This window comes from Pinus tabuliformis, chromosome 8 (genome assembly GCF_031772625.1).
Source record: "Pinus tabuliformis cultivar Carrire ecotype Pingquan chromosome 8, CPIR1, whole genome shotgun sequence".
NCBI lineage: Eukaryota > Viridiplantae > Streptophyta > Pinopsida > Pinales > Pinaceae > Pinus > Pinus tabuliformis.
The window spans coordinates 1,630,519,459-1,630,529,569 of NC_142294.1; the positions used below are offsets into that span (position 1 = coordinate 1,630,519,459).

At 33.9% G+C, this 10,111-nt stretch overlaps 1 pseudogene; it reads left to right on the forward strand.

Moving 5' to 3' along the window:
* The first annotated feature begins 2,066 nt into the window (after positions 1-2,066).
* LOC149242364 (calcium-binding protein KIC pseudogene) lies at positions 2,067-3,062 on the forward strand (annotated as a pseudogene).
* Positions 3,063-10,111: the final 7,049 nt, after the last annotated feature.

Here is a 10,111-nt window from a genome sequence, read left to right on the forward strand (position 1 = left end):
TATGGATGAGTTAGGTTGTTAAATTGTAACCATGCATATTATTAGATCTCACTAGATCTTTGCTAGGTTTAGATTATCAAAATTGTAACTGTTAATCTTACCTTCAAAACCATCCTAAAAAAGAAGAGAAGTACCAAAAAAAAATCAATAAGGAAATAAACAAACAGAAAAACATATCCCTAAGTTTGGATTTAAGTAGGAAAAGGTTACAAAAACATCATAGATGGGTTAGGTTGTCAAAATTGTAACCATGGATATTATTAGATCTCACTAGATCTTCGCTAGGTTAGATTACCAAAATTGTAACTATTAAGCTTAGCTCCAAAATGTTGAGGTTTCCATTACATCAAAACTCGTAGGCATTAGTAAACTTCTAAACCATGATCATTACCTTTTTTTAGTGGTCCCAAGGTGGATCCCATAGTGGCGGTTAGTCCACATGATCAATTTCCAATGAGGTGAGTGTGAAAATCCAACAACCCCCCTCAAACACAAATTGGGGAATCGAACCTATGCCAAGTCTCTGATACCATGTTGAGGTTTTAGTTACACCAAAACCTACAGTCATTAGTAAACTTCTAAACCATTATCATTACATTTTTTGAGTGCTCCTAGGGTCGATCCCAGAGTGGCGGTTAGTCCACATGATTGATTCCAAACGAGGTGAGTGTGAAAAGGCAACACAAAAGCATCCAAAAAAAGAAGGGAAGTGCCAAAAAAAATCAATAAACAAATAAACAAATGAAAAAACATATCACCAAATTTGGATTTTAGTAGAAAAAGTTAAATTTTTTTCAACCACTTATTACCCTCAAGTAATACAAAATAAAATAGTAAATAATATAAAAGAAATTTAATCTAAATTAAAAGAGGATTTATAATCGAGTTGTCTTTAGTGCGATTTTTGGAAGCTTTTGAGGTGGGTTTTTCCAGTCTAATTTCTCTAAAATCCGGCAGGAATTAATTGAAATCACAAGTTTGGTAGGTAATCCCTGCGTAATTGAAGTGCCCTATTGGTTTTTCAAGGTGTTGAATCTATATATACAGTCAAAAAAACAGATTAAATAACGCAAATCAAGATTTCACCTAAAATTTTTCCACCGGATTCCAACACTGGAAACTCCAAAAAGTCGCACTAAAGACAACTCCATTTATAATCATAATAATAATAATCCAATTTTTAGCTCATTGCCAACCCAGACACTAAATTGGTGTTGGTGTATGGGATCCCCTTGTTTATGGGACAATGGACCCACCAAACACCAAATTGGTGTATGAGACCCTCTTGTTTATGGGAGGTGTATGAGACCCTCTTGTTTCGCTGCTAAAGTCTACTAAGACATGCATACTCTACCCCCTATGGTCTCTAGTTTTGAACATGTGACCTTTTACAAGAAAACACATGCTGTTAAAGTCTACTAAGGCATGCATACTCTACCCGCTATGGTCTCTAGTTTTGAACATGTGGGTCTCTAGTTTTGAACATGTGACCTTTTACAAGAAAACACATGCTCTTAACCATTAAGGTTACCTAATCTAAAGGACGAATTCACTTGGAAAAATAATTTTCTTTTAAGTATAAGAAGGTATTATAAGAGATTTTTATAGATTAATTTTATTTTTATGATTTTCTTTATATAACTAATAATTGATAATAGAATTTATAACTTAGAAAATTTGTTTGACGGATTTTGATTTAAGGTAGGGTTTTATCCACCCACCAAATTAATATATGAGACCGACTTGTTTTCCGCGTAGTCTAACGAGACGGAGAAGTCGTCCGGAAAGTTATGGAAATTCCGGTCATATTTAGAGAAAATCCAACAAAGATTTTTGTAAATCCAAGTTATAGTTGTTAAACTTCAAAATTTTACGTGTCTTAGATGTTTTTGATGGTGCTGAATCCATTTCCATCATCAAAAACACGATTCAAACATTGCCTCTACAAGATTTGTTGAAATTTTTTTGCCGACCATCCAGACAATTCCTCCACCTGGTTAGACGACTCCCTTGTTTTCAAGCTCCAAAATTTCCTTTACACGTATCTGGTGGCCTCTCTGTTGAAGTTTCATTCTGAATTAACCCCCCTCTCTTTCTTCGTTGAAATTTCATTTGAATTCTGGTTTGGCACATAGTTTCCATCAAATCAGTTGACTCATCGTAACAAATCCAGCTCCGCCTTCATGGGATCAGATCTCCGATCACGTGCCCCACTGGACGGTCATTGGATCCAACCAACGAGTGGCGGCTTCGCCGAAAGTCCCAACTTTGTAATAACAATTGAAAAACCATTTCCCCTGCATGCTAACTTCGTCTTTTAAGACTGCCAGATGACAACTCTGGACATGCAATTTCCTAACTATTTCTTCAGGCGCACAATTCATGGCCGGGTCGCGGGACCTGGTCTCCTCGCAGGCCGGCTATGGACGCTATATTAATACAACAAACCCTCCCTATTTCACAACAATTCAAGCTTTAATCCCCTTTGCCTGCGTTGAAGACAAAATTGACGTTTCGATTAGGGTTTAGGCATTCACAATAATGGCGGAATTCGAGGATTTCCTGCCAATTATGGCCCAGAAATTGGGAGAGCGCGAATTCATGGCGGAGCTCTGTAACGGATTCCGTCTTCTGGCAGATCCCCGGCTGGGCCTGATAACTTTGGAGAGCTTGAAGAGGAATTCGGCTCTGTTAGGGTTGGATTCCCTGACGGATTCAGAGCTGCGGGCCATGATGCAAGAGGGGGATTTGGACGGCGATGGGGCTCTGAATGAACATGAATTCTGCGTTCTGATGATCAGATTGAGCCCTTCGTTCATGGATGAAGCCTATAAATGGCTGAACAACGCCCTGGAAAATGATTTGGAGCAAATATTAGCAGAAAAATAATACATGTAGGTTTAAATTCCGGATATTGTTGAAAAAGAATTCAGGTCTTTATTGAGGCATTTGTAGGTGATCTGGTTTAGCCATCTGGCTTGCAGATCAAGCTATCGAATCTGATTCATAAACTGTAGATGGGGAGGACGGTTTTTGTTTCTAAATGCATTTTTACTGACTTATTTTGATTTTGATTTTTAAAATTTTCCATTTACTTAAGATGTGGGAATTTTACTTCATTTATTAATTAATAGTAAAAATCAAGATGTCAGGATTTCATTTAATTTATTACTATAAATATCTCAAATTAAGATATGGGATTTTAACAAATATTTAATAATATAAATATTAAAATAATTAAAAAAATGAAATAATGGTGGAACATACTTATTATATTTATGAATTTAGTAATGATTTTTTTTTTACAATTTTGTTTATAATTTATTTTTTTTATGAGGATTCTAGAACTTGATTTGTTTGTTAGCTATCATTAATTTAGAATAGACTAATGTAAGTTATAAGGTTTAATTTTGAAAAACAAATATAAATATTTTTTAAACATTTGATTAGACCATAACTTGAAGGTCTTATTGTAACCTTTGCATAATATAATCCCATGTGCAAGTTATAATGTTTAACTTTGAAAAATAAATATAAATATTTTTCAAGTATTTGATTCGACCATAATTTGAAGGTCTTATTGTAACCTTTGCATAATATAATACTATATGGATAATTGCCTCATTTTTTTCTATCATAATTTTTGGTTGCAATTGCAATATTTATGCCATGATTTGTAGATATTTGTGCAATGATTTTTCACAATTAAGTTTTATAGGAAAACCATTTAAAATTAAAATTATTGAAAATAACTATTTACCATCACCATAAAGCAAGTATTTGGGGCGCTCTTAGACATGACTGGTGTTCCTTTCCATTTGTTTCACATCTTTCTATAAAAGAAGCCTTCGAATGGTGGGGCGCTCTTAGACCTGACTGGCGTTCCATTCCTATGATTACTATTTGGTTCATATGGCGGAACAATAAAATCTTTCAAAACAGCAGTGAGGTCTTTGGAAGTATTATAGACAAGATTATCTCGTATTATTTCTCCTTCCTTCAGAACATGCCTCAGCAGAAAATTCAGCATATGGCTCCCTCTGCTCCACTGCCGCTATTATATCCAAGAGCACACTTTGACGGTGCGGCAAAGGATGGCATTTGCGCTTGCGGAGTTTTCATAGCTTTTTCAAAGGATCACCATTTTTCTATTTTCTGGAATGGTGGTAAAGGTTCTAATAACAAGGCAGAGGCCATGGCCCTGCATGGACTGCTCATCTTCTGCTCTTTCATGGATATTGGTCCTATGTATGTATATGGGGACTCGAAAACTATTATAGACCACGTGAATGGAAAGCAGAAAATATCAAACGATATCCTTTCAGGATGGCTGAATAGGATTGGATCTCTATGGGACTCTGTCACTTTCCCTATTGCTCATATTAAGCGCAACCAAAATGAGCAAGCGGATGTTCTGTCAAAAAAAGGGTTACACTCTCCAATCGGTATTTGGTATCTGGTCATCATGATGGATTCCTGCGCATACGAGATCCAGCCTTTCTCTATGCCCGACACATAAATGCTTGCAGAAATTCTGTTTTTGCTATATGGACAATATATTTGGTACACTATATCCTTCAGTCTTTCTGAACAGCCGGATAGTCTAAAAATTTTGCTATGTTTAAATGCCCCCAAATGAATATGATGCTCTATTCTATCATCCCTCAGGCTCGAGGGCGAATCCATGGATATGATCCTCCAGAATATTGTACATATCGGCTCTGTATTTTCTTATACATAATATAATCTTTATAATGCTTTTTCTTCTGAAAAAAAGGTATTTGCATTAAAAATGGATATTGCCCACCATTATTTATGTGTTCTTCAACACTTTAACAAATAACAGTAAAAATGTAAATGTATAAACTTACTAGTGGTTATTTATGTTCTTCAACGCTTTAACAAGTAGAAGTATAAATGTAAATGTGCAAATTTACTAGTGATTACTACTCACCGAAAATTTATGTAAGTCTTTGCAATTAATTTTTCCACTTAATATATCAATTTGTAAAAAAAAATTAACATCATTTTCACTAAAATGGCAGCCACAAATAATTCATAACTAACCTTAAAATCTTTCAATCTCTCCCTCATGCCACTTCGAGAAACTATGTTAAAAGCTTTTTTAAACTTAACATTTTAATATATTAATTTTAATGATTTATTATTTTTCAAGTATACTCTTGAAAGTAATTAAATGGTATAACGTTAACGGGTTAATTGAGTAATTAAATGGTAATTAAATGGTATAAGGTTAAGGGGATAACTTTAAAAACTATGCACATTTTCGGCCTGGGAAGCAATGGAGGAAGACCCTAATATTCAAGAAGATATTCCTATTTCCAATTATGACATGATATCCTCACAAGATAAACAACCCTAAAAGTGGAAGATGTCGAAAGAGGCTATAAATGATGAAGAGTCAAATGATTATTTTGACTTACCTCATATTGAGGAAGTAGTTGGGTTAACAAAGAAACTTTCTAAAGAATTTTCATTCAAGGAACTTTTAAAATTGTTATGAAATACTTAGAGTTTAGGGTTTAGGGTTTAGGGTGTAGGGTTTAGGGTTTAGGGGTTTAAGTGTTTATTAAAAATATTTACTAAATTATTATAAATCCTAAGTCCTAAACCCTAAAATATAAACTGTAAACTCCAAAGAGTTTTAGTTGGTCTGGTGAACGATTCGAGAGAGAAAGATCTAGTAGATCTATCTAAGGAGGATCAAGAGCAATATGTTGTTGTGTACATTAATTGGAAGACTAAAAGGAGATAGTCTTCTAGTGAAAGTCAAGGGATATGATTTTTCCAAGAGCTGAAGGATAAAGGTAAAGATATTTGTGAAAGATTTAAAGAAAGACTCCAAGAAAAAAGGTCACAATATTTTGTTATGTATATTAATTGGAAGAATAAAAGGAGATAGTCTTCTAGTGAAGGTCAAGGGATACGATCTCTTTGAGAGTTGAAGGATAAAGGTAAATGTATATTGGTGAAAGATTTAAAGAAAGACTCCAAGAAAAAAGGTCGTAAATCAAATTAGGACAAGTTGCAAAATACAGGGGATGGGTTAGTTAACTCTAGCCAAGTTAATGTTATCCCAAATTTCTTTTCTCCCTCCAAAAAATCTTAATTATGAAGATTTTGTCATGGAACTTGAGGGGGCTAAATGGTATAAGGAAACAACTTTATCTCAAGGACAAGATTAAGAAGGAGAACCTGATAATTATCATCATGTAGGAAACTATGTTCTTCTTTCAACGAGGTACCGTCTATGTTTAATTTTTGTTATAGGTTAAAACAAAAGAACTCCATGATTGAATTCATATATCATTAAGAGAAATCTTCAAATACTTATACAATCAGAGATAGTTACCATATCATAACTAGCTGACTGGCAGTTTTGCTAACTGTTGTAAACAAAGAAATAATTCTAAGCTAATATTGTACAATATCCCGTAGGATTAGTTAACATTCCCCCCTTAATCTGAAGGGAAATTTGATATGTTGAGTAACATTCTGATTTTTCAAACTTTTCTCGTCCTAGTGCTTTAGTGAATATATCTGCTATCTGTTTTGAAGTAGGACAATGTGTTAGATGAATAACTTTGGCCTCTACATAATGTCGAATCAAGTGATACTTTGTGTTAATATGCTTGATTCAATCATGAAACTTTGGATTCTTGGCCAATTGTATTGCAAAAGAATTATTGACAAATAAAGGAGTTGAATCTTTCTGCTTCTCCTGCAAGTCTCAAGTAATTTGCGAAGCCAAATGATTTCTTTGGTGGCTTGATATGTTGAACCATATTCGGCTTCGGTGGTAGAATCAACAGGTACAAATTGCTTGCATGACCTCCAGTTAATGGTTGCTGATCTCAGATTCATCAAATAACCAGAAGTGGAGACCCCATTCTCCTTATCACCATCAAAGTCAGAATCTGAATATCCAGTGAGATGAAAAAGTGCCCTTCAAGTATTTCAACACTCTTTTTGTTGCATTCCAATGACCTTCACAGGGCGGATGCATGAATCTAGAAAATATCCTAACAACAAAAGTAATGTCAGGTCTAGTAGTGGCTAAAAAATTCAACTTACAACAAGTTGCCTATACTTTGTTGGATTGTCAAATGGACTTCCTTTAGTGGAAGTAAGTTTCAAGTTCTGCTCCATAGGAGTAAAAACAAGGTTACAATCCTGCATTCCAAACTTGTTTAATAGTTGTCTAACATACTTCTTCTGAGAAATGAAAATGTGTTTGGGCTGTTCAGCAACTTCAATTCCCAAATAATAATGCAACAGACCCAAATCTGTCGTGTCAAATATTTTTTGCAACTCCCTTTTAATAGTTGCTATATAACTATCATTATTCCCTGCAATCATCAAATCATCAATGTAGACAACTAGATATACACCAAATTTTCCAATTTTTTTGACAAATAAAGTTGTATCATCTAGGTCAAAAATTTTGTAATTCAACTTAAGGAGATGTTTAGTTAATTTTTCATACCAAGAACGAGATGCTTGTTTTAGTCCATATAATGCTTTGACCAATTTTCATACCTTATTTTCTTTGCCTTTGACATCAAAACCCTCAGACTGAAGCATGTAGACACCCTCTTTTAAATCTCCATTCAAAAAGGATGTTTTCACATCCATATGATGTATCTTCCATCTTTTTTATGTTGAAAGAGAAAACAAAGTTATGATTGTGCCCCATTTCATTGTCGAAGCAAAAGTCTATGTATAATCAACACCTTCCTTCTGAGAATAGCATTTAGCTACAAGTCTGACCTTGTATTTGTCAAGTGAACCATCTCCTTTATACTTGACTTTATAGACCCATTTACAACCAATAGGTTTGATGCTAGTAGGAGGATCCACCAACCTCCATGTGTCATTTTTAATAAGGGCATCATATTCTTTCTTCATTGCATCCTTCCATTCATCACAATTAGTAGCTTATTCAAAACAACTAGGTTCACTAATTGTGGAATAATTACAATCATGAGAAACATTACCTGTAGAAGAACTGCATGTCTCATAATCATCATATTTGCTTGGAAATTTGTGAATACAAGTGGATCTTCTCAAAGATTGTTGAGGTGGTTGTGAAGGCCGCTCATCCTAAAGTACAGGTTCTTCAGGAACACTTATTGATTTTACAGAAACAATATTATCTTCCAAATGTTCCTCAACAGAAATATCTTCATGAATTAAATATGGAAAACCCACAGACTGATCTAGAATGGGAATTCCCCCTTCAGTATGTGGAACTATATTTTCATATTCAAAGTAAAATTTCTTGGATGCAAATTTCTCTAAATGAGAAAGTTGTCTATCAACAGTAGAGAAATCTTTTGCAAATTCTAAAAAAATGACATCTATGGAAAGAATAAATTTTATGTTTTCTTCATCATATAATCTATATGCTTTTGAAGTACTGGAATATCCTAGAAAAATACATTTTCGACTTCTGGCATTTAATTTATTTCTTTGATGCTTAGGAATAAGTGCATAACAAGTAGATCCAAAAACTTTAAAATGTTGAACTACTGGTAATCTGTTGTACCAAACTTCATATGGTGATTTGTTGTTGAGGACAGAAGAAGGACATCTATTTTTAATATATGTTGCATAGAGTACTACTTCTCCCCAAAACATTAATTTGACATTTTTGAAAAACATCATTGATCTAACCATGTTAAGCAAAGTCCTATTCATCCTTTCTACAACATCATTTTGTTGTGGATTATATGGAATAGTAGTTTGGTGTTTATTTTCCCATAGGAAAATCTGGGCAGATCAACCCCAAAGGGAATCTTTTAAAGCCCGTCGATCATACTAGCAGCGCCTAACCCCTTGGGCGTCGAGAAGAATTGACCCTGTGACCTCCCGATCGGCGAGGTACTTAACAATAGGGACTCGACCAGTTGAGCTAACCCTTGGGGATGTTATAGTAGTTTGGTGTTTAATGCCACTATCTGTTAAATATTGTTCAAAATCTTTTGAAGTATATTCACCTCCATTATCAGTCCTTAAGATACCAATATTCTGTTGATTTTCATTTGTAACCATAGCATGAAATGTTTTGAACATATCAAAAACCTGTGACTTTTCCTTCAAAAGATAAACCCAACACATTCTCGAATAGTCATCAATAAAGGTGAGTATATATTTATTTCCATTTGCAATTGGTACAAGCATAGGTCCACAAAAATCAAAATGTATAAGACCTAATTTTCTGGAAGATCTAGAAACAGAATTATGAAATGGTTGTTTACTATTTTTCCCTAAGATGCAAGCATCACATGGTGTGAGCTTTCTTGGAATAGTGGGAAGACCTTTAATGCCATGTTCTTTCATAACTCTATTGTTGTCATAGTTGATATGACCAAATCTAGCATGCCATAATAAACTTGAAGATAAAAAATTATCTTGTGGCACTAACAGAGCTGAATTTGTAGCAAAATATGTAATAGAGGACTGACTATTCAATTTCAATGGTGTACCTTCTTCAACACCAGTCATAATTACTGAATTATCACTTGCTCTACGAATTTCAATTATGCCATCAAAAATATGGATTGAATGTCCTTGATGTCTGATATGAATGAGTGACATTAAGTTCCTCTGAAATTTGGGAATATAAAGAACATCTTTCAATATATAATCTGCTAAATGTGGAATTTTTAATCTAATTGATCCAATTCCTGATGGTTTAACTTCAGACTTATCAGCAAAATAAACAACACCATCAACATTATCACTAAAACTTTCAAAAAGATTTTTTCGGAATGTCATATGACAAGTAGCACTTGAATCTAAAATCCAACTCTCCTCCATGAATAAAATGTAATATTAAAAACATTATCAATATTGAAATTGTAGTGAGCAACTATATAATGTGTAGATTCATTTGTTTTATTTTTGTCAGAAGATGATTGCTTTGTCTTGTCATTAATTGGTTCTTTCTTGTCATTATTAATCTTCTCCCAAGGAACCCTACAATTAATTGAACTATGACCAAGTTTGCCACACCTATAACATATGATATTTGATTTAGATTGAAAAATTTTCTGTGTCTGATCATTTTGATGGTCTGTCACCCTGA